This window comes from Apium graveolens, chromosome 2, assembly GCF_009905375.1.
Source record: "Apium graveolens cultivar Ventura chromosome 2, ASM990537v1, whole genome shotgun sequence".
In the NCBI taxonomy this organism is placed as follows: Eukaryota; Viridiplantae; Streptophyta; class Magnoliopsida; order Apiales; family Apiaceae; genus Apium; species Apium graveolens.
The window spans coordinates 239,315,137-239,336,535 of NC_133648.1; the positions used below are offsets into that span (position 1 = coordinate 239,315,137).

The 21,399-nt window shown below is 37.9% G+C and overlaps 1 non-coding gene across 1 annotated transcript; it reads left to right on the plus strand.

Annotated features, from left to right (window-relative positions):
* The first annotated feature begins 19,037 nt into the window (after nucleotides 1-19,037).
* Nucleotides 19,038-19,144, plus strand: LOC141709628 (small nucleolar RNA R71). The gene has a single exon (XR_012570193.1). It is a non-coding gene; the product is annotated as a small nucleolar RNA R71 (small nucleolar RNA).
* The last annotated feature ends 2,255 nt before the right edge of the window (nucleotides 19,145-21,399 follow it).

Genomic DNA, 21,399 nt, shown 5'->3' on the forward strand with positions numbered 1-21,399 from the left:
AATATATATATATATTTATATATATATATATGAATAGTTTTTTTTAAACTATGAATCAAATAAGGTTTATTCGATAATTTTATTTTATTAATGAATATTATTTTGAATATTCATTCGAGGACATATGACTCCGCTTATTCTATTTATTGAATATTATTTTGAATATTCATTCAAGGACATATGACTCCGTTTATTTTATTAATGAATATTATTTTGAATATTCATTCGAGGACTTATGACTCCGATTATTTACTAATTAATATTCTTTATTTTATTAAAGAATAATGTGTTAATAATCAGACTTACTTTTGATTATTCAAATAAAGATATTACTTTCGTATAAGTACATCTTTGATTATTTAAGATTCATTTCAAGTAAAAGTTTTACAACTTCTACTTCAATTATTTTTATAAAGATTATTCTTTTTTGGGAATATTATTTAAATAATAATATTCAGATATTTTCTAATATATTGGGACTGATTTATTTTACCAAATCAGCATCACTCCGAACATTCTTAAAAATGTTTTGCGAGTCTTCAAAATGATTTTAAAAGTTAGAGCGGATCCCAAAACTCATTTTTATATTTAAGATCCTCCTTTCGAAGGAGATTTAAATACTCGATCAAAACCTGAGGGATCCGGCTCTGTGGTGTGTTTTATATTCGCAACAAGGTTGTTGTCTTGATAAAAGAGTTTTTGATTACTTACCCAATACTCGGGAAGTAAAATTCTTGGAACAAGTTAATCCATTAACAGGCATCGCCTGGGAAATATCGGTGAGTTTTCCTTTCCAACTAGATACGACTTCTTGGTGGAGCCGTATCAACAAGTTTCTACTTGGGGAAAGGGGGGACGAGCTTTACGTTTCAGAGTCATGGATTTCATCTGAACTAGGAGTGGCGTAAGTGGTCGAGTGGCATCGGCCCAGCCTTATTATATTGGCCCAAAATGGCCTGGAAGTTCCGCTAAGACGGTCCATTCCTTAGGAGTCCAGTGTTCGGTTGACAAGTAAATCCGACAGGTTCTCCTCTACATGTAGAAAATGGTGGGGTTGCACTACTACGACTGATCATCGTAAGTGGTCTTCCTGGCGCGGCAAACTCCCGTAATGAGTTCATCATCCAATTGGATATTTCTGCAACACTACCCAGAACACTTCGATAGAAAGGCTACGGTTGGGCGATTGTTGAGTGTTGGCAGGGTCAAGTTTTCAAAATGATGTTTGCATCAAATGAAGTATCTTATAACTTCATTTTATTTTGATGATATTTTAAAGATTGAATCTATTCAAGTATTATCTTGTAGTCTCATCTATGTGATGAACTTTTGAACTAATTATAACTTGAACGGTGGTAGTTCAAGTAGTATTTGGAAAAAGATATAAGTATATTGGAGTATCTTGTAACTTCATCCTTTAAACTTATATCTAGTAAATGATTATCTTATGCATGTCAAAGATTTTCAGAAAAACGTTGAGACAAGGTTAGATATATGAGATCACCTTGCAACGATAGTTTTATACAGTTATAAACTGGAACTCTGTATATATTATGCATGGAAGAGGACTTCCAAGATTTTAAAAAGTATATATGTATATATACTGAATATTTTGGGACTTCATCGCATTAAGATATCAAACTTGGTTCATTTCTTTTGACCAAGACTTTCATGAGTACTATGAGAAGGCTCATATACTGTAAATCATTATACATATTATTTTGGTGGGCTTGCTGCTCACCCTTGCTTTCTTCTTTCATCACACAACAACAGATAGAAAAGATGAACAGGACCAAGCTCCCAATTCGCGAGCGGATAGGAAACGTTCCGCAGTTTCGTATAGGCATTGATGTCGCTGTAGCTGAGGTAGGACCTACCAATAGGCTAGGCTTCAACTTTTGATGTACCAGATTTATGTATATTTATGAATTGTAATAATGGCAAAGAAATGTAAATTTATTCAGAAACCCTTTTAAGGTGTATTGGCATATAATTGTGGAATAAAACGACTTGTGAGACTATAACTTGTGGTGTGTGTGTTTATTGTGGGGTCACAGTACAGAGTAGTTGATTATTTATTAAGATTGGGTGTTATTAAGGGAAATGGAACTCGTGACAGCCCAAATCCCCGACCCCGAATTTGGGGGTGTTACATTATACCTTACATATAATCTGACAAGAAATGTTATTGTAGCATGAAATGACATGGTCGTAGACTATACTTAATTTTTTAAAAATACATAAATTTTTTTAAGAATATCTTGTAAAATATTCAAATGTAAATTTAAATTATATTACTAAATTTAAAGTTAAAACTTCTAAAACTTTGAAAAAGATGATAAAAAATAAAGATTAAAAAATTACGTAAGTATATAATATGATGTAATTAAGATATTCTTTTTACAAAACTTACAAATTGAAAAATATTTGACAACAAACAAAATGCAATTTTAACAATTATGTTATACAACGATTGCTATTATTAAATATACAGAACTATAATAAGCGGATGAATAAGTACAAAAAATCAGAGGCTTTTGAAACATGTACTCTCTAAAAGAAACAAAAAATTGATATTTTATTTTAAGATATTGCCCAGAATAATCATTGTTAAGTAAAAGCATGGCTATTATAACCATTCACAAACATTGTAACTTGTTTATCCACCATATACTCCCGTATTGAGGGCGTATATCATTATCAATCAAATAAGTTCACCAAAAATCGATCAATCAAATACAAAAAAAAAAACATCTAAACATGAAATACTAGTAGTCTAGTACTACTATACCTATAAATGACATGAATTTCGAAATCAGAATCTCTGGCCTTTCCCGAAGTTAACACCGCAACTATTTTTATGTCATCCAACCACTATAAACAATGAAGTCTCAGTAATAATTTAATTTCATACATACATTTTTTATATTGTAACTATAATTTCTTGTAAATTTTGCTCTAATCTATACTATCTATCTATACTATACTATATTCTAATAACCGGAATGTAGTATAATTTATAATTTAATAAACCTCTCATTTTGGTTATCCCTTTCCATCTTTACCGTCGGATCTTCTTCATTAAATAATCAGAACCGTTAGATCCAAATACTAAAAAAATGTACTATACAAGTTCTCAGGTTCGAATCCCGTCAACAACAAATATTTATGTTATTATTTATAAAGTTACATGTTCGAATCCCGTTAACAACAAACATTTATATTATTATTTATAAAGATACATATAAGTTTTCAGTTTTAAATCTCGCTAAAAACAAACATTTACATAGATCTTATCAATCATATACTATTTATACTATTTGAACTTAACTTGAAATTATACACAATCAAAATATAATTATATAATCATTATTTAGTATATAATTATTTATATAAAATTTTAATAAAATTACATAAAATAGAAATTAAAATATATAAATATTTAACCAAAGCTAGTCATCGATAATAGCTAATCAAGGCCATATCACCTGTTCATGTTCTCTGGAACATCAAATATTGTCACAAGTTCTCTGTAACAACAAATTACACAAGCAAGTATGCAATAAAAGAAACCCTAATAATCTTCGAACACCCGTTTCCGTTTTAAAAAGTCAGCCCTAATAAATTGAAGTAAATCCAAATTGACCCAAGCTTTTTTTCTAGGACATTTACCCAAATATATCTCACTATATCCATATTCTTGTCGGCGTGAATAATATAAAGATGAAAGTTATACTCATAAGTCCAACATTGAAGCTTAACCAATGTTAAATAAATTAGGAACTCAATAAGTTTGTTGCTATAAAGATTTAACTGGAAGAACACCCATTTAATTGATTATAACTGAATGAAATACAAAGCTTAAATAGAAGATAAACGACCAGTAGACAGAACCACTTAGCATATTATGTGAAACAATTCCCCGACCTAGAAACTGAAAAAAATAAGATAACACATTAACCATGACTTTTATATATCAGGGACCAACCTGTAAACCAGGTAAATATAACCCATTATATTTCCTAACAAACTAGACGAATACGTTTTACAAGTTAGCGTATCAATTTTATAATCTCATTTATCTTGTGTAATCATGTCATGTGCGTCTCTTTTATAATTGATGGCGTAAAAGTTAATTCGCCGAAACTGATGGCTTAACCGATTCGCGCTATTGCACAAGAGGGAATCTGTTCTCAAAGGGATGGAAAACATACGTTTTCTATGAAATGGAAAAAAATACCAAAACTAATACGAGGAGGGGGTTGGCTGAATATCGTGATACGTCTTTGTTGGAGACACAAAAGGTGTGTATTTTGCCTTTGGGTACTAAGAACCGTACAAACCGAATAATAACTATTTTGGAAATTTACCTATTTTGTTTTAAAAGGAATAGAAATGGCGTAACAGATTTTGGCATAATAAAAAATAGATAAATAAATAAACGAGATATAATGGTATAAAAATTGAGAATGCGGCATGTTAAATGATAGGTTAGAAGTAACCAGGCCCAAATAAAGGGTTAGAACCATGAGAGTAATGAGCTGATTACAACCATGAGAGTTGTATTGGAATGGGTGTTGAGATTGAGCACCACTAATCGGGTCGTGGTAGTGTATAAGTTATCATTGATAGACTAATTAAGTAGAGTATCTACCTAGTGAATTATTATTCTTTCTTATCAATAGAGAGTCGTATTATTATACGAGGAAGGTTGCGGTGCAAGCATAGAATTCAAGTAACGATGATGTCTAGAATGAGATCCCAGATTCGATTTTCGATGTCGAGGGAGTTTCAAAGGTAATTGTGTATAAGCTCGAGGAAGAGCATGGGTCCATAGAATGATGGACGGGATAGCGAAAATATTTAGGCACGTGAAATGCGATGCTATAATACTTGATGTTGATATAAATACGTATATGTTTTGTTCTCCTATGACAAACCTCTATAGTTCAGAGGTAGGTTCCAAGCCAGATATTTTGTGGCAGTATATTTTTTTCATATATACAATTCTCTTCAGTTCGTTCTTTTCTCTTCTTTTCATTTCATGTAAGCTGAGAAGAACAACCCTTCCAGAAGGGGAGGTATTGCCGAATGACTATCTATCTTTGTGATAGAAGCCTAGTAGGACACCACATGTTGTTTAATTGCTTGTCAAGTACTAAAGGCTGGCCACCTTCTGTACTAACTATGCGATATAACAAGTGTTCATGATCATAGTGATCTCTCAACAAATTCCTTTACTTCTATTTGATTGATCAAATTTTGGAAAATAGAAATAACTGAAAAAGGAGTAATAAAGTGGTGGTAGTATGCGGAATGGGAACACATTCGTGATACTAAGGTTGACATGGTTATTAAAAGGTTATAGAACGCTAACGAGCAAAAGTATAACCCGTATAATATTAGGAACGGAAGGTAGTAACGATTACGAACTGGAAAAGAATAGGTATTGAGAAGCAAAAGTTCTAATGATAAAAGCTATAATGAGAGTCTGTGCAATAGACTTGAAAGAATTTGGAATGATCACTTAATTCGGATTGAGTTATCTTACGACAATAGATCATATGTCATTATCGAGATGTCGCCTTATGAGATCCTTGAGGGAAGATAATGTCGATCTCCCTTATGTTAGGATGAAGTTGTAGAGCGCAAGATGCTCGGACCCGCAGTAGTCCAAAGGACCAAGGATATGATAGATCTAATCAGAGGACGGCTGGTAGTAGCCCAAGATGGACATGATAAGTGTGTTGATTTGACACGAAATGATAAAGAGTATGAAATAGGGGACCTAGTAATGTTATAGGTATCCCTTGGAAAGGATTGATGAGGTTCGGAAAGAAAGGAAAGCTAAGTCTACAATTTGTTGGACCCTTGGATATATTAAGACGTTTGGGAAGTTAGCATAGGAGCTAGCCCTACCCCCGAACCTGTAGCAAGTTCATAACGTGTTCCACGTATCAATGTTATGGAAGTGTAATTCGGATGCCAGACAAATAGAGGCATATGAGCGCATAGATATGTAACCCGACGTAACCTATATGGAGCAACCAGGAAGGGTTATAGAGTGAAAAGGGAACAAGTGCTTTGGAGAAGGGTTATCAAACTATTCAGAGTTTGATGGAAGAACCACAATGTGGGAAAATTTACTTGAGAGTTAGAAAATGTAATGCTAAGAAAGTATCCCCATTTATTTTCTATCTGATTCCGGGACGGAATCCTTTTAAGGAGGGGAGACTGTAATAACCCCAATTTTTGAGAAATTTTGAAACCCTTATGAATAGTGTTTTTGCTGAATGAGAAAACTTTTCATGCCACACTATGTAGGGGTTCTGATATGGATATTCTGAGATTTTATTAGTACTTTATGTGGTATATAAGTGTATGTAAAGATCGTCAGAATCCAAATCCGAACACTTTGATTTTTCCCGGAAATCCACTAGATACGGAAAGAATTGAGAAAAAGGTAACAGGATAAAAAGGATTTAAATTAAAGGATTATAAGAGAGGATCATAAAAAGGAATATAATGTATTGAGAAAGGTTAAGGGAACCTAAGTAATAAGATCCCGGGTATGATCCTTCAAACGATAAACGAGAACGAAAGTTAAGCGAACCGTATAACAGATCAGCGGTCATTAGGCAAACGATTAGGAAGTTAATCAAAGGGATTAGTGGGAATGATGTCATCCAACCAATAGAAATAGGACAAGGAAGGGAGAATGACATCATGAGGATGATATAAGCATGACATGGGAAGGAAGGAGGTGTGGTTGAATGAGAACCACACAAATTCAAGGGCAAGAAGGTAATTGACTAAAGCAAGCACAAAAACCAAGCAACCAAGCCAAGCAAAAATCATTTTCATCAAAAATCAAAAGCAACCAAGGCTTTGTTCATGAAGCTCTCGGGTGGTTTTCTTAAAATTTGAAGATCCAAGCTCCTCCACTTATTATTTAGCAAGGTAATTATCTAAGCTTCCCCATGGATAGTTACATACTTCCTATAAGTTTAAGCTTCTAAATCCAAGCCAATCTTTTTCTATAAATCATCAAAGAAGATGGTGAATAGTGTTTTCAAGAACTAAAATTTGTGTTCTTGAAGTTTTGTTTAGATTAAGCTTGGATAAGGGCTTTAAAGGTGATTCCAAGCCATCCTCTTGATTCTCCACTCTCCAAGGAAGGTATAAACTACAAACCCTAGCTTTAGTTTTGAGTATTTAGGAATGGTTATGAGTAGTATAGTATATGTGAAGCATGAAACTTGTTGTTTAAGAGTTTGGGTTGGAATGGTGGTGATTGATTGTTGAAATCTTAAGATTTGGTTAAAGAATGTAGTATAGTTTAAATTCAAGTTTTAGGAGTAAGTAAATGGATTATAATGAGTTGGTTTGGGGCTGTTGTAATGTATTTTGGATGGAGTTTGGATTGGGTTGTGAATTGGGGTTGGATTGTGGTTGTTTTGAGTTGGTTTAAATTTGGGAAATCGCGTAAACATAGCCGTCGTAATGTCCGATTTACCGTAGACTGTTTTTGTTCTTAACATCAGAACCCTTGAACTCACTGCTAGGTTTTGACCATTGTCATGTTTAGATAGCTCATGTTACGAGCTTCATTTTGATATGTAGTTCGTTCGATTCCGATGCACGGTTTAGGAGAAACGACCGTTTCAAGTAACGGCGTTTCGCGAACGAAACTTTTCCCCTCGCCTTACTTTGAAATGTAGGTTAAAGACCAAAAAGGGTTAATTAATGCATGAAACATTTATGGTAAGTGTTTTAGGCAGTTGGTAAGTCACTCGCGAAGGAATCGCTTTAAAACTCGTAAAGGTTAAATTATTAAAAATAGTGGAGCCGAGGGTACCCGAGTGACTTAAGCGAATCAGTGAGAGCAAAACAAGCGTTAGAGTGTAAGTTAGTTAAAGTATAGATTTACAAGTGACTTTGGTTTAATTCCAACTTACTTGTTGCTTATAGGTTACCAGACTCGTCCCGAGCCATTCGTAACCCCCAGTCGCTCAGGCAAGTATTCTATCTGATACACTGTTGTTGTGATGTATACATTTGTATATGCATGATCTTGCGATAAATGCCTATTGGTTATTTAGCAAATTTTTGCGATATATTGTAGCATGTGATATGGTATATATGCATGCCTGTTTCATATTCTTGAAATATATATCTGTTGGTTCAGTTGATAATACCTATGCTAGAGGATAGCGGTATCTTGCATATACCCTTAGTATAGGGACCCAAAGGTGAAAATATTTTCAAAAACCGTGAGTCGAGGATCCCGAGTAGATTTTATATATATGGATATGGATATTTATATATATATATATTTATATATATGTATGGTTATAGTTTTCCAAACTATTAATCGAATAAGGTTTATTCGATAACTTGAAACTTTATTTTATTATTAAATATTATTTCGAATATTATTCGAAGGCGTATGACTCCTTTTATTATTTATTGAATATTATTTGAATATTCATTCGAGGGCTTATGACTCAGTTTATATTATTTAATGAATATTATTTGAATATTCATTTGAGGATGTATGACTCCTTTATTTTATTTAATGAATATTATTTATAATATTCATTCGAGGTATTATGACTCAGCTTATTTTATTTATTGAATATTATTTGAATATTCATTTGAGGATCTATGACTCCGATTATTTGCTGAGATATATTCTTTATTTTATTAAAGAATAAGGTGTAAATAATCAAACTTATTTTCGATTATTCAAATAAAGATAATACTTTCATATAAGTATATCTTTGGTTATTTAATACTCGTTTCAAGTATAAATTTTAATACTTCTACTTCAATTATTTTTTTATAAAGATTATTCTTTATGGGAATATTATTTAATTAATAATATTCAGATATTTTCTAATATTCTGGGGACTGATTTACTTCATTAAATCAGCTTTACTCCAAACACTCTTTAAAGTGTTTTCGAGTCTTCAAAATGATTTTTAAAGTCAGAGCGGATCCCAAAACTCATTTTTATATTTAAGATCTTCCTTTTTAAGGGGATTTAAATACTCGCTCAAAACCTGGGGAATCCGGCTCTGTGGTGTATTTTATATTCGCAACGAGGTTGCAGTTTTGGTAAATGAATTGATTACTTGCCCAACGTTCGGGAAGTAAGCCCATCTAATTGAGTCGGCATAAGCGACAGGCCGGGGTACGGTCTATTATTGTGTAAGTGGCTGGGTGGCAGTCCATCAACGCGTGAGGGGCCGGGGTACGGTCTAGCGCGAGGTCCTAATGCGGCCAGGGTGATGACCGGTGAGGAATTCATCCATCTACAGTAGAAAAGGTTACTTATTGGTATCTTTGCCTGATCAGCAAGATATCGGGTTTATGCCAAAATTCTTTTCCTTTCCAAAATTCATTGGATGTTTCAAACTCTGTTCATACTTTGCATAACAGAGGTTCCAGGAAATGTTTAAAGGGATATATATATGTGGATATATATATATATCGGGGCTAAATAAAGTATCTCATAACTTTTTCATTCAATAATATTTCAAAGATTGAATCTATTCAAGTCTTATCTTGTGGTCTCATCAGTGGGATGAATTTTTGAAATTGATTATAACTTGAACGGTGGTAGTTCAAGTAGTATTTGGGAATGATATAAGTGTAGTGAAGTATTTGGTAACTTCATCTTTTAAACTTATATCTAATTAATAATTGTCTTATAAATGACAAAGATTTTCAGAAAAACGTTGAGACAAGGTTAGATATATGAGATCACCTTGCAACGATATTTTTATACAGTTATACAATGGGACTTTGTGTATATTATGCATGGAAGAGGACTTCCATTACTTTGAAAAGTATATATGTATATATACTGAATATTTTGCGACTTCATCGCATTAAGATATCAAACTTGGTTCATTTCTTTTGACCAAGATTTTCATGAGTATTATGAGTAGACTCATATACTATTAATCATTATACATATTATTTTGGTGGGCTTGCTGCTCACCCTTGCTTTCTTCTTTCATCACACAACATCAGATAGATAAGATGAACAGGACCAAGCTCCCAATTCGCGATCGGATAGGAAGCGTTTCGCAGCTTCCTATAGGCATTGAAGTCACTGTAGCTGAGGTAGGGAACTACCAATAGACTAGGCTTCAACTTTTGATGTACCAGATTTATGTATATTTATGAATTGTAATAATGGCAATGAAATGTAAATTTATTCAGAACCTTTTTAAGGTGTATTGACATATAATTGTGGAATAAAACGACTTGTGATTATTTTTGGATCTTCATCTCTGAGACTATAACGTGTGGTGTGTGTGTTTATTGTGGGGTCACAGTACAGAGTAGTTGAGAAATTATTAAGATTGGGTGTTAATAAGGGAAATGGAACTCGTGACAACCCGGATCCCCGACCCCGGATCTGGGGGTGTTACAGACAACATAGCGATTTAAGCACAAGTTATTCCTTTTTGATTACATAGGGCAAATAAAACTGTTAGAGTTACCCACTAATCATGCACAACGTACATGAACCTATGCTAGCATGGCAAGTTCTAAATCTCAAGATCCACCGTCGCTTCACAAGAGATTAACACCCTATCTTATATGTTCGCGACGCACATAAGACGAATACGCACAACCAATACTAGATATCATACAATCATCACACACTAAAGTATTAAACAATTACTAAAGAATTCCATAATAAATCTGTTGCAACCCCATGATCACGATTAGCCCATAATAGCACTTATCGTCATCATGGGTTCATATGAAATCATGATAAACAAACACAAGAAAATAATAACTAAACTAATTATATTAAATCCGAGTACGTCACAAGAGTAAATAAGTTCAAAGTAAGAAAACTAGCATCCAACGTTACAACGAAACAAGAATCACAAGAAAATATGCTTCCTCTTCGTTGCGGTGTGCTAAATCGGTCTTCTTCCTTATCTCCTTCGCTCCTTGCGTAATATTACTATCTTCTCTCTTAAAAACGTCTCAAATCTACTTATATAATAGTCCCATAAAACTCAGATTACATAGAAGTGGAAGCCAAACAGAATTAGAAGTCCTAAAATAAACTGCCTCTTTTCCCGACCATGCGCGGCCGCTCAGCATAGCTGAGCGGGCGCTCAGCTTCCTGCGCGGCCGCTCAGCTTCCTGCGCGGCCGCTCAGCTTGCTGCGCGGCCGCTCAGCATGCTGCGCGGCCGCTCAGCATTGCTGAGCGGGCGCTCAGACCTCTACTGGAAAAAATCCTGAGTTGCTCCGTTTCTTCGCCGTAATCTGTCCATTTCTTTCCTCTCGCAATGGTGAACACATGCCAAGGCTCCGTTGCTCCGTTCGCAACTAATACCCTGAAATGCATAAACACTAGAAAAACGTATCAAATACACAAAATACTTGATTTCAAGACACCAATTTAAGCCATTTTAAGACGCACTAAGTGGTATAAAATGCCACTTATCACACCCCCAAACTTAAATCGATGCTTGTCCTCAAGCGTCACAGACTCAAAAACAAATAAAAACATGCATGAATGCAAATCTATATGAAAATGCAGCGATCCCCCTTACTACAAATAAACCAACCAAATTGCAACATCTCAACAAATGCAGTTAGACAACTAAAGATCAATAAACTCATGCAAACGGACATACAGCCAGAAACGTGGTGTGTGCAAATGCTTAACAGATATGCTTCGGAACTGGACCAATTATTATGACTCGACTATCCTCAAGGCAATCCAATGATTATACAAAGAATAAAAATTCTAGGCACAAAGTGATATACAACACTACAAGAATTCTGGAGCTTACTACGGAATCGTGCTTTTTATTCACAACACAAATGCTTATTTGACCGTGCAATGAGTGAGGTCCACAAAAGACTTATACAATGGTATCCATGTAATGAGCGTTAGGTTAGCGGATCCCAGACTCTAAAAGCCTTAGGTCACTAGGCACAAAGTCCCCTAAGAACTTAATAACTCGAATACCACAGAGCCCACTCTTGATCAATTATGCATAACCACCAAATTTTTTTATTTTTTTTTATAACTTCTGAGCAAGTGCGTTTCACTCCATCTTGCTCAACCCTAGACTACTCGCACCACATGCGAGCCGGCTACTAGCCATTTAACGCCTAGCCACAACTAGCAACAAATTCCATTTTTTTTTACTCCAAATTTTTTCTTTTTCATGCCTTTATCACTAAGAGCCTATTATCGAATTCTAAGCATAATAAATAGATTGACCTCAAAAACAATCAAATCATAACAATAATCTAGCCCTTACGCATTCTCTAAGACTTAGTGGAATTACAAGTGCTTCTAGCATGCATATCAACCTACACGACTTAATATCACTTTAATGCTATCACTACACTCGCATCAATATCACAATTCAGTCGATAAATCATTGCAAAAGGGATCATTGTAAATGCATGAGCTACATGACATACATAAAAAAAACTATATGGCATAAATTATGCAACTATATGAACTAAACTATCATGAATATGCAGCTATATAACACACACAATATTCCTCAACTACCACCCCCAAACTTAAAATCTTCACTGTCCTCAGTGAAGGTAGTAGAAAGGAACACAGGGTATACCTACTCGGAGTCATCATCATCATCACCCTCAGTGGGTGGAGTATCAGGCGGCGGGTATGCAGAGTCCTCACCAAAAACTGGCCACTGGATATCAGCTCCAAGGCCCCGAAAAGCAGTCCCTAATGCAAGGGTGAGCTCCTGAGCAAACCTGCTCTGTGTCTCAAATATGGCATCCATCCGTCGTGAAAGCCTCCTATACTGGGCATCAGCCAACCCAGCACCCTCCTGAGCTCTCGAAGAACCAGCCTCATTACGCCCAAGCCTAGCCATAGTAGCACCTCATGCTGGACGCCCTCCTGGAAGACGATAACCCAGCCCATGCTCCTCAGGCTCACCACCGGTCCACTCCTGCATCCCATTCAGACTCCCAGAATCAATCGGAGCTGCCGGCAACTGCAACTGCTCATGAGCCGGCCAGGTCACTCCTACTACTCGGCACAGCTTCGTAACCGTGGATGCATAAGGGATGTTCATATGCTTCGCTCCCCTCAAAAACTTCAGAATTCCTTGGTAGATAAACTCACCAAGGTCCACATAATACTCCTCATTAAGAATTCCCCACAACAACTGTGCTCTCTCAACGGTGACCTCGTGTGCATGCGAAGAAGGCAAAATATTAGCACAAATAAATGCATTCCATGCACGGGCATACCTGTTCATAGCAATCATCGGGAAGTGACGATACTCATTAGTGCCGGTCCTGAAGGTCCAAACTGTACCCGGTCTACAAAGAGTCACACAAATCAAATCCAAGTCAAAATCTTCAGCAGTCTTTTCATTCCAGTTCTCCTCCTCGGGCTTCCTCTCTCGCTGTCCAATCACACGGCGAATCGCCGCAGGGTGATAATCAACTGTCAGCCCTCGGACCACAGAAAACCCATTCTTTTCGGCCTTCGCGTTCGCATAGAACTCGCGAACCACGCTCATCGGCACTGCTTCGGGTGACTCACAAAAAGCTATCCACCCCTTCTCTGCAATCATGGGTAGCAACTCACCATCCCTCCCCGATGGTAAAAACCCTCTCTCCTTCAGAATCGGCTTCCCCAAAAGCCTAGTGTACTCCTCCTCCGCAGCTCTGTCAGTTAACCGAGGCCTTGCAGCAGTACCCCTCGATGAATCAGCAGTAGGAACTGTGTTGTTGCTGTCAATAGTACGTGCTCTCTTGGGTGCCATTGATTCGTGAATAAAAGTGTGTAAGAACTGAATTTTGGTGCTTGGGAGAGAGTTTAAGTGTAGGAAGTTTGTGGGAGATATGTAGGATAGGTGTATGTATATATAGGGTGTGGAATAGGTTAAATTAGATTAGGAGTGGGGTTGAGGGATAAAATCATGGGGTAATAGGAAAAGAATTCGTGGGTTTATGGGCTGTGATGGGTTTTTTTTTCTGAGTTTTTTTTTTCTGAACGTAAAAACAATTCTGGCAGTTGACCCCTGAGCGGTCGCTCAGCAAAGCTGAGCGGGCGCTCAGCTTGCTGCGCGGTCGCTCAGCAATGCTGAGCGGGCGCTCAGGGGGTTACTGGAAAAAACAAATTTCAGCCCCTATTTTCTGATTTTTTTGTGTTTTTGGATAGGTTATTAACTTCTAATGGTTCCTGTAACAACAATTCATGGGTTGCCTCCCACGCAGCACTTCTTTTTCGTCATTAGCTTGACGTTGCGTACCCTTCTCAAGTAGTCAACAAAATGGCGCTAACCACTTCTCGGTTTGCCATGTCCCTATAGTAGTGCTTCAACCGCTGACCGTTAACCTTGAATGCTTGGTCCTGATCATTCTCAAAAAAATTCACCGTTCCATGTGGAAACACAGTTTTGACAATAAAAGGTCCAGACCACCTTGATTTCAACTTCCCAGGAAAAAGTCGGAGCCGAAAGTTGAATAAGAGAACTTGTTGCCCTGGCACAAATAACTTAGGATGTAGCTTCCTATCGTGCCACCTCTTCACCTTTTCCTTATACATTTTGTTATTCTCGTACGCTTGAAGTCGAAATTCATCAAGTTCATTAAGCTGAAGCATTCTTTTCTTACCAGCTGCATCTAAATCCAGGTTCAACTTTTTCAATGCCCAGTAGGCCTTATGCTCAAGCTTCGCAGGTAGATGACACCCCTTACCGTACACCAACTGAAATGGGGGCATACCAAGTAGAGTTTTGTATGTTGTTCTGTAAGCCCAAACAGCTTCATCGAGCTTTAAAGACCAATCCTTCCTTGACGGACAAACAACCTTCTCTAGAATGCGCTTTATCTCTCTGTTAGACACTTCCGCTTGACCATTTGTTTGTGGATGATAGGCAGTAGCCACTCGATGATTCACATTATAACGTTGCATCATAGAAGTGAACTTACGGTTGCAGAAATGTGACCTTTCATCACTTATGATTACCCGAGGTGTTCCAAACCTTGTGAAAATTTGCTTATGAAGAAAATTTAGCACTGCCCTTGCATCATTTGTCGGTAAAGCTTTAACTTCTACCCATTTGGAGACATAATCGACTACCAGCAAGATGTACTGATTATTGCAAGACGAGATAAAAGGCCCCATGAAATCGATTCCCCAAACATCAAAGACCTCGACTTCAAGCATCACATTTAATGGCATCTCATCCTTCCTTGTCAAATTTCCCACTCTTTGGCAACGATCACACCTTAAAACAAACTGATGAGCATCCTTGAACAAAGTAGGCAAAAAAAAACTGCTTACAGAATATGAGCTACTGTCTTCTCACCACCATAGTGTCCACCATAAACCGTGGAGTGGCAGTCTCGTAATATCCCCTCCGTCTCACAGAACGGGATACATCTCCTGATAATCTGGTCAGCTCCCTGTCTAAAGAAATATGGTTCATCCCACATATACCACTTCACCTCATGCAGAAACTTCTTCTTTTGAGCGGAGGTCAAATTAGGAGGCATTATATTGCTGACGAGATAGTTTACAATATCTGCAAACTATGGTTCTTCCTCCTGAACTGCAAACAACTGCTCATCCGGAAAAGATTCATTGATTAATGTCCTATCTTGTGAAGTAGAATCGGGATTCTCCAACCTAGAGAGATGGTCAGCTACTTGATTCTCAGTACCTTTTCTATCCTTGATCTCTAACTCAAATTCCTGAAGTAAAAGCACCCAACGAATGAGTCTCGGCTTCGAATCCTTCTTGGAAACCAGATAGCGAATAGCCGCATTATCAGTGAATACTGTTACTTTTGTACCAAGTAGATAAGACCGAAATTTCTCGAAACCAAAGACTATAGCCAATAGCTCCTTCTCAGTAGTGGTGTAGTTCAATTGGGCTCCATTTAAAGTCTTGCTCGCATAGTAGACCACATGGAAGAGTTTTTTCTTGCGCTGTCCCAGAACTGCACCTACCGCATACTCACTCGCATCACACATCATCTCAAACGATTCTTTCCAATCTGGTGCTGTAATTACTGGTGCAGTGATCAGACTCTTCTTGAGAGTCTCGAATGCCGCCAAACATTCATCATCAAATTTGAAAGGCACATCTTTCTCAAGCAAATTGCACAACGGCTTAGATATCTTTGAAAAGTCCTTGATGAATCGCCAATAAAAACCCGCATGACCAAGAAAACTACGGATTCCTTTCACAGAATTAGGTGGCGGAAGATTTTTAATGACTCCCACCTTGGCCTTGTCCACCTCCAGACCCTTGTTAGAGACCTTATGCCCAAGAATAATGCCTTCACGCACCATAAAATGACATTTCTCCCAATTGAGCACCAAATTAGTTTCCACGCATCTTTTGAGTACGGCGCGCAGATTATTCAAACATTCATCATATGAATGTCCAAAGATGGAGAAGTCGTCCATGAACACTTCGACATTATTTCCAATCATGTCAGAGAATATAGCCATCATACATCTCTGAAAAGTGGCCGGGGCGCCACATAACCCAAACGAAACTCTGCAAAAAGCAAACGTGCCAAATGGACAAGTGAAGGTAGTCTTTTCCTGATCCTCTGGTGCAATACAAATCTGATTATACCCTGAATAACCATCCAGAAGACAAAAATACTCATGACCCGCCAACCTGTCAAGCATCTGATCAATAAATTGAAGAGGGAAGTGATCCTTCCTTGTGGCTTTGTTCAATTTTCTATAATCCATGCATACTCTCCATCCTGTAACTGTTCGAGTGGGGATGAGCTCATTCTTTTTATTTGCTACCACAGTGATACCTCCTTTCTTAGGTACACACTGTACGGGGCTTACCCACGAGCTGTCAGAAATAGGATAAATGATGCCTGCATCCAGCCATTTCAGAATTTCTTTCTTCACCACCTCCTTCATGATAGGATTCAGTCTACGCTGCTGTTCCACAGTCGGCTTACTACCTTCCTCTAGCAGAATTTTATGCATACAATATGAAGGACTTATCCCCTTGATGTCTGATATGGTCCATCCAATAGCCGATTTGAATTCTCTCAAAATCCTTAAGAGCTTGTCTTCCTCACTACCTGAAAGGTCAGATGAAATAATAACAGGTAACGTAGATGCATCACCTAAAAAAGCATACCTCAAGTGTTCAGGTAATGGCTTGAGCTCCAAGGTAGGTGCTTCCTCTATTGATGGTTTGAGCTTTCCTTCAGCATTCTTGAGGTCAGCAGTACCAAGAGATTCAAACGGCATGTCCAGCTTTCGCTTCCAGGGAGAAGCGTTCAGATATTGTAATTGCTCGTTGCCATCTTCATCATCACTGTCAAAATCCCCCACTAAGGCCTTTTCCAATGTATCAGACATTAGCATGCGATCGAGTTCCGAAGTGACCACGGAATCAATCACATCCACTTTAAAGCACTCCTCATCTTCTGTAGGGAATTTCATTGCCTTGAATACGTTGAAGGTCACATCCGGATCTTGCACCCGCATAGTAAGTTCACCTTTTTGCACATCTATCAAGGTACGGCCAGTAGCCAAGAAAGGTCTTCCCAAGATTATGGGAATCTTCTTATCTTCCTCAAAATCCAGAATAACAAAATCTGCAGGAAAGAAGAGCTTATCCACCTTGACGAGCACATCCTCCACTATGCCTCTTGGGTAAGTAATGGAACGATCAGCCAATTGTAGCGACATGTATGTGGGTTTTGGATCAGGCAGATCCAACTTTTTAAAGATCGACAACGGCATCAGATTAATGCTTGCTCCCAAATCACAAAGGCACTTGTCAAAAGTCAAATTGCCAATGGTGCAAGGAATGGTGAAACTACCTGGATCATTCAGTTTTGGTGGTAACTTTTGCTGCAGAACAGCGCTGCATTCTTCCGTGAGAGCAACGGTCTCAAGGTCATCCAGTTTCACCTTCCTTGAAAGAATACTCTTCATAAACTTCGCATAACTAGGCATTTGCTCCAGAGCCTCAGCGAAAGGTATATTGATGTGAAGTTTCTTGAACACCTCCAGAAACTTCCCGAACTGTCTATCCAGCTTTTGTTGCTGCAATCTCTTAGGAAAAGGTGGTGGAGGATAGAGCTGTTTCTCCCCTGTATTAGCCTCAGGCAGAGTGTGTTCAACAGTAGTCTTCCTTGGTTCCGCCGCTTTCTCCTTTTGCTTAGATTCTTCATCTCAAATTTCAGCTTCTCCTTCTTTTGCCTTTTCAGCATCAGCAACTTTTCCAGACCTTAAGGTAATAGCCTTGACTTGCTCTTTAGCTTCCTTCCTGCCTGGTACTTCCGTGTCACTGGGAAGAGTGCCAGGTTGACGATTGAGCACTGCATTGGCTAATTGACCGATTCAATTTTCCAAGGTCTTGATAGAAACCGCCTGACTCTTGCATATCAGCTTAAGTTCCTCAAAATCAGCACTAGTAGGTGCAGCTGTACTTCCCTGTTGAGGATATGATTTCCTGGTAGCATACTGCTGTGGTTGCTGGAATCCAGGTGGGTTAAACTGTTTACTCACTCCTTGCTGATATGGTGGGTGAATAGCATTCTGATTATTCCCCCAGCTGAAATTTGGATGATTTTTGTTATTCGGATGATAGGTCGCTGGCACAGGCTGCTGTTGTCGCTGATAATTATTCACATACTGAAAAGATTCGTTGACAAGAGAACACTGATCCGTAGCATGAGAACCTGCACAAAGCTCACAAACCATAGCTATTTGATTAACTCCATATGTAGCCAAAGAATCAACCTTCATTGATAGCGCTTGGAGCTGGGTTGCAATAGCGGTGGCTGCATCAACTTCCAGAATACCTGCTACCTTACCTGACGTCATCCTCTGAGTTGGGTTTTGATGCTCATTTGCAGCCATAGTCTCTATAAGATTATACGCCTCAGTATAGCTTTTAGCCCATAGGGCGCCTCCAGCTGCTGCATCGAGCATGGGCCGAGATTGGGCCCCTGAACCATTATAGAAACCAGTGATCACCATCCAATCAGGCATTCCATGATGTGGACATTTTCTCAACATTTCCTTGTAGCGTTCCCAAGCCTCGCATATAGATTCAGTAGGTTGCTGCGCAAACTGAGTAAGAGCACTCCTCATAGCAGCAGTCTTTGCCATCGGATAAAACTTCACCAGAAACTTTTGCGCAAGATCTTGCCACGTAGTGATGGACCCAGCTGGTTCAGAATGTAACCAGTCTTTGGCCTTGTCCCTCAGTGAGAATGGAAAAAGCCTCAACTTGATAGCCTCATCAGTCATGCCATTATACTTAAAAGTGCTGCAGATCTCGACAAAATTCCTTATGTGCATATTGGGGTCTTCAGTTGCCGCTCCTCCAAAAGAAATAGAATTCTGCACCATCTGAATAGTGCCCGGCTTGATTTCAAAGGTGTTAGCTTGAATAGCCGGATAAAGAATGCTTGACTGGATGCCATCAATTTTTGGCCGAGAAAAATCCATAAGAGCTGGATCAGCTTGAACAATACGATCACCCATGTTTACTGGTTCTTTCCGCTCAGTTCCTGAATCCGAATCTTCAAAATCTAACTTCTCCGGAATATCAAGAACTTCGTCTGTCTCCTCAGCTATATCTAAAGTCCTCTTGCGAGTACGAGAACGAGTTTGCATAAACGCTTGCTAAAGTACCTGAAACACAACCGGAAACAATAAGTAACTATTACGTCCTAATCACTGAGTCCTAATGACCAATGATGGTAAGTACATAAACTAAACAAATACGCCGAGTCCCCGGCAGCGGCGCCAAAAACTTGTTAGGGCGAAAACACGCGCTAATATTCACGCAAGTATACACGTTCGCAAGTAGTATAGAATACTTTCTAGTTCATTCCCACAGAGACTCAGACTAAATTATTGTCTAATTAAACTCACTAACCAATGTATGATTACTTCTCAATGTTAAGACACTAACACTTAAAATTGTTAACTAAATATTAACTACAATTAACTACTTAATTAATCACTTAACTAACACTTCAAATTATCAATAATAAAACACTCATGAGATCACAACTTCATTACTACTTCCTTTAATAGTCATTGTTCTACCTTTAGTATGTGATAGTGATGATATTAATCGAATAACACAAAACTGATAAAAGCCAACTTTCATTGTACTAATACCATTCTACCAAACATCCACAATCAAGATAGAAGTTGAATAGTCATCAATTATGTTGAGTTCCTATATGTCTACATAAATTGACAACACAACGATTTAAGCACAAGTTATTCCTTTTTTATTACATAGGGCAAATAAAACTGTTAGAGTTACCCACTAATCATGAACAACGTACATGAACCTATGCTAGCATGGCAAGTTCTAAATCTCAAGATCCACCGTCGCTTCACAAGAGATTAACACCCTATCTTATATGTTCGCGACGCACATAAGACGAATACGCACAACCAATACTAGATATCATACAATCATCACACACTAAAGTATTAAACAATTACTAAAGAATTCCATAATAAATCCGTTGCAACCCCATGATCACGATTAGCCCATAATAGCACTTATCGTCATCATGGGTTCATATGAAATCATGATAAACAAACACAAGAAAATAATAACTAAACTAATTATATTAAATCCGAGTACGTCACAAGAGTAAATAAGTTCAAAGTAAGAAAACTAGCATCCAACGTTACAACGAAACAAGAATCATAAGAAAATATGCTTCCTCTTCGTTGCGGTATGCTAAATCGGTCTTCTTCCTTATCTCCTTCGCTCCTTGCGTAATACTACTATCTTCTCTCTTAAAAATATCTCAAATCTACTTATATAATAGTCCCATAAAACTAAGATTACATAGAAGTGGAAGCCAAACAGAATTAGAAGTCCTAAAATAAACTGCCTCTTTTCCCGACCCTACGCGACCGCTCAGCATAGCTGAGCGGGCGCTCAGCTTCCTGCGCGGCCGCTCAGCATAGCTGAGCGGGCGCTCAACTTGCTGCGCGGCCGCTCAGCATTACTGCACGGCCGCTCAGCATTGCTGAGCGGGCGCTCAGACCTCTACTGGAAAAAATCCTGAGTTGCTCCGTTTCTTCGCCGTAATCTGTCCATTTCTTTCCTCTCGCAATGGTGAACACATGCCAAGGCTTATTCTTGATGATTCCTCCCCCGAAATGCAACTAATACCCTGAAATGCATAAACACTAGAAAAACACATCAAATACACAAAATACTTGATTTCAAGACACCAATTTAAGCCATTTTAAGACGCACTAAGTGGTATAAAATTCCACTTATCACCGACCCCGAAGAACATCTCAACTACTTTGAACAGATCTCAATCATATATGATTATAATGACCCACCAAATGTCATTTCTTCA